The sequence below is a fragment of the Sceloporus occidentalis genome, unplaced genomic scaffold (assembly GCF_023333645.1).
Source record: "Sceloporus occidentalis isolate IW3139 unplaced genomic scaffold, rSceOcc1.0.p SCAF_1, whole genome shotgun sequence".
Classification (NCBI taxonomy): domain Eukaryota; kingdom Metazoa; phylum Chordata; class Lepidosauria; order Squamata; family Phrynosomatidae; genus Sceloporus; species Sceloporus occidentalis.
In genome coordinates, this window is record NW_028316981.1 from 155,971,862 (window position 1) to 155,982,116 (window position 10,255).

Here is a 10,255-nt window from a genome sequence, read left to right on the forward strand (position 1 = left end):
GTGAATGTTTACATATTACATTCAACACATGCACAGTCTGGTGCTGCAGTCTGGGAATGTAGGAATGGCATGCAAAACAGTTCTTAGTAGTGTGACTGACACTGAAGGAATATGGGTGCATTGTCCATCTTAAGAACACAGGTGCCTGGGATTCCCCCACAGGAGCATAAGCAGAGAACCTGGAATGTTCTTGAAAATGTATGACACATTATCCAGGGGGTTTTGTGCTTGTGCCTGTGAGAGAGTAATGTATTGCTCATAGACATTACTCACAAGAAACAAACAAACAAACAAAAAACAAATAAATTTTATTAACCAATTAACTTTTTTAAAAGTATTACTGCCTTGAGAGCATGTTTTGTTAAGGGCAACAAGAATCTTTTAGATGAGTCTGCCCCAGTACCTGGACAATGTATTCTACTCTGGGCTCCAAACCACTCTGGCTCACCTATGGGCCACATTGCCTGGTGCTGAAGGAACTCTTCACCAGAAGTTGAATGGTTTTCAATGCCTTTTTGCACCAGAAGAAAAAGCGCACCTTCCTTTTGAAGCCTGTGCTCCAGGCCAACTGGCTAGTTGCCATGCTGCCATCCCAACTAGACCAAAGCTCTGCATCTACAGGCTAGGCAATGCTGAATCCCACTTTGGAATGTCTTTTCACTTACCTCTCTTCCCTCCTAGAGTTGCCAGGTCAGGACTCTCCCAGAGCCTGAGATTTCAGGGACAAAACCTGAGACCTATGAAAGACCCTTTGTGAGGTCATGGACAGGCAGTTGCTGTCCCTAGTGATGTCATTAAGTATAATACTTGTAACAGTAGTTGCACCAAGTATGCCATCCAAATAAAAAAAATCTAACAAATGAAGAAAATTGATATATGTCCAGTTCTTTCATGGTGCCCTCACCATGAAATTCCTCCCTCTCCCCCTGAAGACTGGAGAACAAGGTCCAAGTCCTGAGATCTGGGAACTCTTCCCCTCTCCCCCATATGCTACTCCTTTTTTTCCTGCTACTGCTAAGTGTAAGCTTTCCTCTTGCTGTTACTGCTTCAGTAGCTACCTATTCTCTTCCCACTCCACCCTGCACTGCCTGCATCCTTTCTCCATTCTTGTGGCTCAATGAAAATAGCTATAGCTCTAAAGGTCTACAATGGCGGGTTACAAACCGCCATTTTGTACGTATTCACTACGTATTAGGGTTAGGAAGGGGCGGTGCTTCCGCACCCCCCTAACCCTAGTATGTAGTGAATACGTACAATATGGCGGTGGTCGTTCCACACAGCCACCGCCATATTGATGTAGCGGATGCTGTGCGTCCGCACGTTGCATGGCACTTATGACGTCGTGAGTGCGCCATTGGTGCCTCGCAGCGTCATAATTGCGCTGCAGGAAGAAGCTCCATTTTGGAGTTTCTTTTTTGCTCCGTGCGGGAGTCGCACAGTTTGGCTGCTGTGGCTCCCTCGCGGAGCAAATAGCAGCAGTGGTCTGTAATGCACCAATGTTTCCCAACTTTAGTCTCTAATTAATGGCCAAGAAATCAAGCTCTGACTTTCTCTGAAAGGGGCCATGGCTTCTGCTGGTCAACCTTCCTCTTCCACTACCAGGTTTGATGAGAAAAATGGCATGGATCAGCTCCATCCTAGACAGACAGACAGACAGGGCCTAAATAGACAGGCCAAAATAAAGCTGCTTGGGTCACTTTGAAGGTATGCTGTTTAAATGATGCATGCATCCTAAGAGGCCAGAAGCCACGCCAAAGCCACACTCCAGTCCTAAGGACTAGGGTGCAGCTTTGGTGCAGCTTCTGGCCTCTTAAGATGCGTGCATCATTTAAACAACATACCTGCAAAGTGACCTGAAGCAGCTTTATTTTGGTCTGTCTCTTCGGGCCCCTAGATAGGTATCATTTTAAAAAGTTAGAATGTCCAAACATCCCCATCCCCAGATCCATATAAATAATGTTGGTAGACTACAAAGTAAACATTACCTGCTGTTCAAAAACAGGCCATTATTGACAGTCTCATTGAAGCATTAAGAACAGTTGTCATTTCATATTTTAATGGTGATGAAGAAGGAGGAGGAGGTGAAGAAGAAAAAAAGGAAACTGGAGCAGAAGAAGCAACACATTGTGTACAATGTTATCTTTTTAATTTTTGCTTTTTTATTCATAATACATATGTAAAAAACACACAGTATGTCTAAAATCTGCTATTGTCACTTTATGGAGAAGACATTTAGCTTATTTTTATAATGTTTCATCTTATAGTTATACTTTACCTTATCAAGTCCATCCAATTCACTAAACTATACTATGTACTACTCATTCAACCTCATTGAATTCCTTAAAAATGTCTGTTTTCTATTAAACTATCACAATGTTGTTATCTTTAAGATATTAGGGCCTAGCTTTTCAGCAGCAGGAGAAAGATGTTGGTCAGGAGAAAACCAACTCCCAGTGCAGTCTAGGAACAAATCATCCAGATGCAGCCAAAACAATAATGTAGCAGACTTCAAAAGCAAAAACACCCAGCTGTTGATATTGGTAATGCACTAACCACTTTTCACTAAAAGAAACACTCACAGATCTTTGTTGATTCATCCAGAGTTCTGGAGGCTTTATCTTCTGTTGCAATGTGTACAGTGTGATATAAGATATATACATACTCCGCTCTGTCAACTTCTAACCAACTATTCCAACATCTGCTCCAAACAACTCAACTAAGCAAAACTCCAAACTAACTCACAACAACCCACACCTGACCAGTCTTCTGGTCCATTTATAAAGTGTGTTGGCTCTGAGTCACCACTCAGCCACATAGCATGATGCAACCTTGCTACAGCTTGCCTCATGCCATGTGCTTCTGGCTCAGCTGTTTGTGGTTGTCCCATTTCACCTGTCCCTCAAAATATTTTTTTCTGTTGTTAAAGGAACAGTTGTGCCAACAAAAGAAAAGTAAGAAAGGAGTCAACTGCTTTTTTATGGGACAGGCAAACAAGCAGGGGAAGCAACTTCCCTGGAGCTGTGAGCTTGCTTTTTCTACAGAGAACTCTCCTTCTCTCTTTGATCTCCTGCCCTTTGCCCCCACCACTGATGCCTCTTTGTCCTTGTGCTGTGCTTCCAGGAAACGTTCTGCAAGGGAATGCCTGAGATAATCCAGAATTTCCCCCTATTATACTGAATAGACTTCTGGGGAGCAGTTGTAAAGTTACTTTTTCTGGAAGCTGAATTTGTGATCTGCAATGGCAAGGAGAAGTGGAAGCTCAGCTCCATCCTCTTTAGTAAGGTCAGCTTTTCTTTCCCATAATCCACAATGGCTTTGCAGGCTGTCCTCTGAGATGGGAAAGCTGGCCAGTCAGAGGGGGGCTGGATTAGCTGGAGGTCAGAAGACACAAAGTTTTAACTCAGATCCACCTGGGGAGCATAGAACCACTGCCCCAACACTCCTTGCTTCAGTCTGCCTGTGAACTTAACTGAGATTCCCTCCCTTGATATAATGAAGCTGTTATCTTTGTTATCACAAATTTGGGTGGTTTTGCATGAGGGAGGGACAGATCCAATTTAGGGCAGATAAAACCTACATGTCTGTCATACCCATTTGGAGCTCCCCTTGAAGCACTTTGGGGGTGAAAACAATGGGGGTCATGCCCAGCTAGGGGGTGAGAAACTCAGCCTCACACCCAGATGGTGGGGGCTCCATACAGCATCTTACACCCTCAAGGTATCCCATTTTTGCCACTCTAGGTTGGTTCAGCAGTGGGTTGGATATTGGGTGATCATTAGATGACAGGTGAGTCATCCCATGTCTAGATCTGATTCCATGCAGGCCAATACCTCTGCACCTGTAACCAATAAGGATTTGGCCTTTGTCCTATGCTAAACTGAGTTCACATGTATTCATTTGCCAAGAGCCACACTCCCATATTCACCACTTGATACCAGAAGTGTGAATACAAGAACATGCTGGAGCAACCAAGAACTAAGCAGTGGCAGGAAAAGGACTATGGCAAAGAAATGATTTTATGGGGATTTGGAAAGAATTTATTGAGAAAAATATTGAGAAAAGAAGACGGAAGATTACCTCCACGAGATGAACTGAAATTTTGGATGGAATATAAGGATGAAATTGGCTCCGGGGAAGGGGAGCATTAAGGAAATATAAAGTAACTTCTTAAAATGTATTAGAACATAATAGAATGTAGGAATATATTTATATATAGAAATATGATATGTATTGTATATTTTAAGAATATTAATTTTGGGGGGGCGAAAAAAGAAGTAAGTAGTGGTGGGTAAATTGTCAGGGAATCAGAGTATCATCCTACTACTGCTCAGATCTGGATGGCTTCAGTATACTGAGATGTCTATTCATTTTAAAAACATCATTCCAATCTTCATTTACCACAGATCATGGCATTATATTATGGTTAAAGAGTTTCAGTCAAACATTTTTAACTAGTCAAAGTATTACAGCACAACCTTCAAGGCCTCTGGTCTCATTTTTTATAAATAATAAAAAAAATATCATGCTCTCATTTTCCTGTGTTTGACCATGAGATAAGTGATTGCTCCCAAAGGTTTACATGTTCTATCCATAGACAACTGGTGGGGAAAAATGTGGACACATGCACTTATGAAATAAACAAGTCAGATCAGATACTCAAAAAATGAAGTTAATGAAGATAACGTTATTAGTGGTTGGTTTATTGGAAACAAAGATATATTGGTGCCTCCTCAATCTTATACTGGTCTTTGGAATTTTATTTTATCTTGAGTCATCATCATAGTGTTAAATATAATGTCCTGTACAGAGATAAGGATTCAGTGGCATTCCCATGCTGGGTGTCAACTGGCACGGGGAGGTGCTGTCAGAGGGTGGTGGCAGTGGCCAAAAGTCTTCACCATGGTGTGCACCCCTCCTGCTCCTCTGGTCCTGGCCTTTCTCTCCTGGGAGGAAGCCCGGAGCTGGAGCAGCTGGCAAGGGCATGTGTGCACTCCTGGGGCAGGAGGGTCCAACTGGGTGTCACCTAGTGCAGTCTTAAACCCCCCCCCCCCCCCCCCAGTGATGCCACTGTAATGGATTTTGTATACAGCTCGTGTCTGGTATACATCATATTATATTATTGTCTCTGTGTTTTAAAATTGTTTGGATGTATTTGTCAGTAACTGCATTCACACGATAAAAATAAATTGAAAAGGAGGAGGTGAAGGAGAAAGTAGTAGATGTGGTACATTTTGCTGCAGTCTCAACCACATTCGAAAAGAAAGCTCAAGGCACAAGCATAATGAAGGGAGCTTTTAAAGTTTTCCTCTGACTCATCACATGCTGACTGTACATAGCCTGATGTCTCCATCAGGGTCAGACAGGGCTACCCCTTTAGCAGAGAAACTGTTCTTGTCAGATATTACATGTGTCTATGGAATCCTTGGGCCCAATTCTGTACTTGAATCCACCTTTTCTGTCTGCAGGGTTCTGTCACAGGAGGATGTTTGTGTGGAGGTGACAGAGTCAAAACATGACTGGCATACTCCCTGTGTTATGTCACAGGTGGTGCCCTTCCATAATAGACAGACATCTGTGTTTACAGATGGCCGAAGAGGATCACCATCCCTGACTTGAATGCTTGTTTTGCTGTGACTGAAGGGAAAACACACTTATTACAGCTATATCACTTGCAGATACTTCAGGGTGTGTGTAGAGGTTCTAACAGGAAAATGGGAAGTCAAATAAATCCCCCAAATCAGAAACCTAAACACAATCTATCCCCTTCCACACACATCCCAAAAAGAAAAAAAAACCCAATGGCCATAAATAAAACATAAGACCTCTAAAGGAGGCCATTTGATGCTTATCTAACCTGAATATTGCATCAACCTTGAACAGAGCAGCTGGAAGAAAACACAGTACACAGAGAACAGTTACCAGGGGAAAGTGGGAAAGGTAATTTGGGGACTTGGTGCCTGGCTCAGTTTATAGTGCTATGCCACATTTGCTTTTGAAGTGAAAACATCCCACTCCAGTAAAAAAGCAAGGGGAAAATTCAAGGATACAAAGCTTATTTGTCTAGGAGGCTTAGACCAGATACAAGGAAGGGCCAAAGCAGTTTCAAGCTTAACTTTCCACATCAGTGTTCATTTATCCCATTAATGGCTGGTCTTTTGGCCACAGATTCATGTCCAATATCTGAGAGAATGCCACACTGATATGCAGATGCAGTATTCTCCACCTCACTTACAGCAAGAATAATACTGTGGGTCTATTGGACAGCTTCAAACTAACTAGTTACAAGTAGCTATTTAAAATAGCTTACGCAGGCAGTGGGAATGAGGATGTAATGAATTTAAATTTCAAAAGTAACAAAATGAGTGGGACAAACAGAACATTTCTGGAGCAACAAGTTCTAGTTAATTTAACATTTAACATGTTCTAGTTAATTTTAATTATGTTTAAACAACAATTTAAGAGCCATAGTGAGTGGATCCCCCCCCCCAAGTTTTAGCTATTCTCTTATGAAATCAAAGATTTCATTTTCTTTTTCAGACACTGGGAACAGAAAATCAGTGAGTAATGCAACATGCAACTCAACATGTTACTTTAAAAAGTTATGTTGTGGTTGTTGTGTGCCTTCAAGTCATTCCCAACATATGCTAGCCTAAAGCAAACCTATCACAAAATTTCCTTGTCAACATATGAGAGTGGGTTTGCCTTTACTTTCCTCTGTGATTGAGAAAGTGCGGGTTTCCATGGTTGAGTAGAGATTTGAACCTTGGTCTCCAAAGTCATAGTCCAGGGCTTGGGTCAGATGGCCCTGGTGGTTTCTACCAACTGTAAGATTCTATGAATATATGAAAAGAAACTCAGTTTTGAAGTCACATATGTCTTTAGGGTTAATTTAAATCTGACACAATTCCAAAGAGACCAGTCTTACCTTTACTGTATCACAAGGCAGGAGACCTGATGCTGTAAAGTCAAGTCAGCAGATACATGGACAGAGTAGAGCTGGCTCATAAAGCCACTCTTCCTCTGCCTCTCTTTTGAGATGGCACTGAGACTATTCCCCTCACCCCCCAAAAAAATCAATCTGGTTGGGGGTGCAGGTGCACAATGCAAACCTACATATATCAGTAAAAGTGGTCATGAGTAAAAAATGTTTTTAATCTACACTTCACAAGTATATCAGTCCTGTTTCAAAGTTTTAAAACAGGGATATTACACATGATTCTGAACCACATTTTATTCTGCTTGACTGAGAGCCACAAGGAATATAGAAGAGGAAGAATAAGGCTGGTTGTCACAAAATCTGAGCAAGATTCACAGTAGGCCTCAATGTAAATGTTCCTGACATGTCTGTCCTTGTGTGTCATGTTATATTGAGACCGCCAAGATCCAAATCAGACATATCTCCAGCAGTTCCTTAATGTATATTTATGTGACTTCATTTTAAGGGAGTGACTAGAAAGACAAGCAGCTTGAGTGGGAAACATTTAATTGAATGCCTTAGCCATCAGAGGAGAACATTAGCTGATGTCTTAAGCGATCTCAGCTTTAATAGGGCTCTTGATACTGTGCCATATGATATTCTTGTACAGTACTTGATCATGAAAGAAATAGACAAGAGGGAGCAAGCACAGGGCTTACAGAGTTCATTAAAAAAAAGTCTTAATTACATAAGACCCTGTTCTTGGTTTTGTTTTGTTTTGCGTAAGCACAGAAACTTGTGCCATGTAGCCATGTTTGGTTGCATCTGCTCAAATAGGAATTTAGTAAGTCAACCTCTATGTGATTTTGATTTGTTTTGTAAGTCTACTCTAGTGGGGACTAGGGACTGGAATTGGGATAAATTATTTGTTAAAATAAAATGGAAGATTTAAACAGTTATATTTATATAAATTTATCTTTGCCAGATACAGGAGTCAGAGAGGCTGTACAGACCAGCGTTATATGCTGGCCTCATGGCAGAGTGGGGGCATGGCATCCACATGACGCATGCCTCAACGTTGTCCTGATGCTGCCATCACATCATACACCCAACCGCACAGCAGGAGGCATCATGATGCTCCTTTGGTGCTGCATCCAGATGACACAAAAGGAGTGCCAAAAAGTGCTGCCACAGAGGCAAAGGTGCCTTTTCCCCAGCACAAAAAGGAACAGCATTTTGCCATTCCTTGTAGCATCAGGGAAAGACCAGATTGGGGCCACAGCATGTAGTTGCTACAGCCCTGATCTGGTGGTGAAAGGGCAACAGCAGGCTGTTCCAAAGGGGTGGTCTGTTTAGCCCCTAAGTTGCTGACTGAAGTGTGACAAGTCTTACCATGACTCTGAGCTTTTTTTTCTCATGCAGTAAGGCTCTCATTTTTACATCCTAACTGATTTAAATTTTACATTGTTAAGCACTTTGATCTGAAGGCCAAAGTTAGAATAATAAACAAACAGAAGTATCTTAAGTTTAATAAACCTGACCTGTATAGCAATAGCAAGTACATTTCTATTCCGTTTATCAATGCACTTAAGCACTCCCTAAGTGACTTACAAAGTGTAACCTGTATCTGGGTTCCTTAACCAGTCTGTCAATCTATTCTCCATTGTATAGGGAGATTATCACACTGCCCTTCCCCATCCTTTCCTCCCAGGCTAGGCATGGGATGTCAACTTTTAAACATGGATTTTATTGCACATCTTCATGTCCAGGCAGAAGACATCCTGTAGCCAATCATAGCATCCCATACCCAATCTGGACTTCTCCCTCAGTTTATGAAAGAATGGGATTTTCCCATTCTTTGCAAGGTACAGGAGAAGTCTGGATCGGGTACAGGATGACATTAGAGAATATGGGATGTTTCCTGTCTGGGCCCAGAGGTGTGCAATAAAATCCACATTTCAACCTTTACCCGTGCCTAGCTCAGGAGGAAAGGATGGGAAAGTGCAGTGCAATAATCTCCTAGGAGTCTATGATTGCAAACACTTTATGGTTCCTCCAGATGAACAATGAAAAATGTGATGATTTGCCACTCAGACTATCTTGTCCCTATTAGTCATCTATCAAGAGAAGTATGATATACATTTACACTGATATCAATATAAAATTATTCTGCAACTTAATTCTCATGAGATATACTGTAAACCCAAATCCTAATTCATCTAAATGTTATATATGACTGAGGCCATGTCAGATTTGTAATTACATCTGTACCTTGTCAGTGGCAACAAACTCAAAACTACAAATGAAGATTTGATGATGAAAAATAGTGAGATGAACACCTACATCCATTCTCTTGTTTCTGACAATGGCCAGCCAGATGCTTCTGGAATGCCTGCAAAAACAGGGCAGCAGTCGTCTGTAACATTTTTGCTCAGCACCTGCTATTCAGAGGGATACTAACCCTGAACATGGAGGTTCCATTTAGATGTCAGTTCAGATGTCATTGCTAAAATCCATTTGATGGATTTCCCTTCTGTGAATTTGTCTAATCCTTGCTGAAAGCCATTTAAGCCAATTGTCATTACAGCTACGGCGTCCTGTAGCAGTTGATTGGATAAGCTGCATTGTACACTGAAGCTTTCTTTTCTCTGCTCTGGATCAACTGTCAATCAAGTGAACTGACATTAGTGTTATTAAAGAAGAAGAAAATATCTAATTTCTAAACTGGAGAGCTGGGGCAAATTAGTATGCCCCAAATATTATTGAATTCCAGTAGCCATCATCCTCAATGACCACAGGCAGTTCACTGAAATGATGGGAGTTGTGAGCCAACCATCATTATCAGCCATCATAGAACAACAGCTGGAAGTGTATAGGCCCACTACCTCTTCTTTTTATAAGCATTTATCCTATCCCTCTTAGCCTCTTAATGCTCTTAACTCTCTTAGTAAATTAAGCAGCCCACTTTTTTAGGCAGGGAACATGGTATTGGCCATTCCTGTTGTCCTTTCCTGCAGATCCTTATACACTTCACATTTCTAGCACTTTAAGTGCCATGACTGCATCTTGTGGAATCTTTGTAACCAAGGTGGTATCTGCACTGTAGAAATAATTCAATTAGACACCACTTGAACTGCCATGGCTCAGTGCTATGAGATTTTTAAGAATTGTAGTTTTTGAGAGAAATTTAGCCTTCTCTGTCAGACTACTCTGGTGCCACAAACCTCCACCGCCAGACTATCCTGGCGAGCGGTGTTAACACTGGGAGGCAGCGGCAGCGTGGCAGGCCCTTCCGGGTCGGGCGCGCCCCAGCATGCCTTGCTGTGGCTTCCTTGGCCA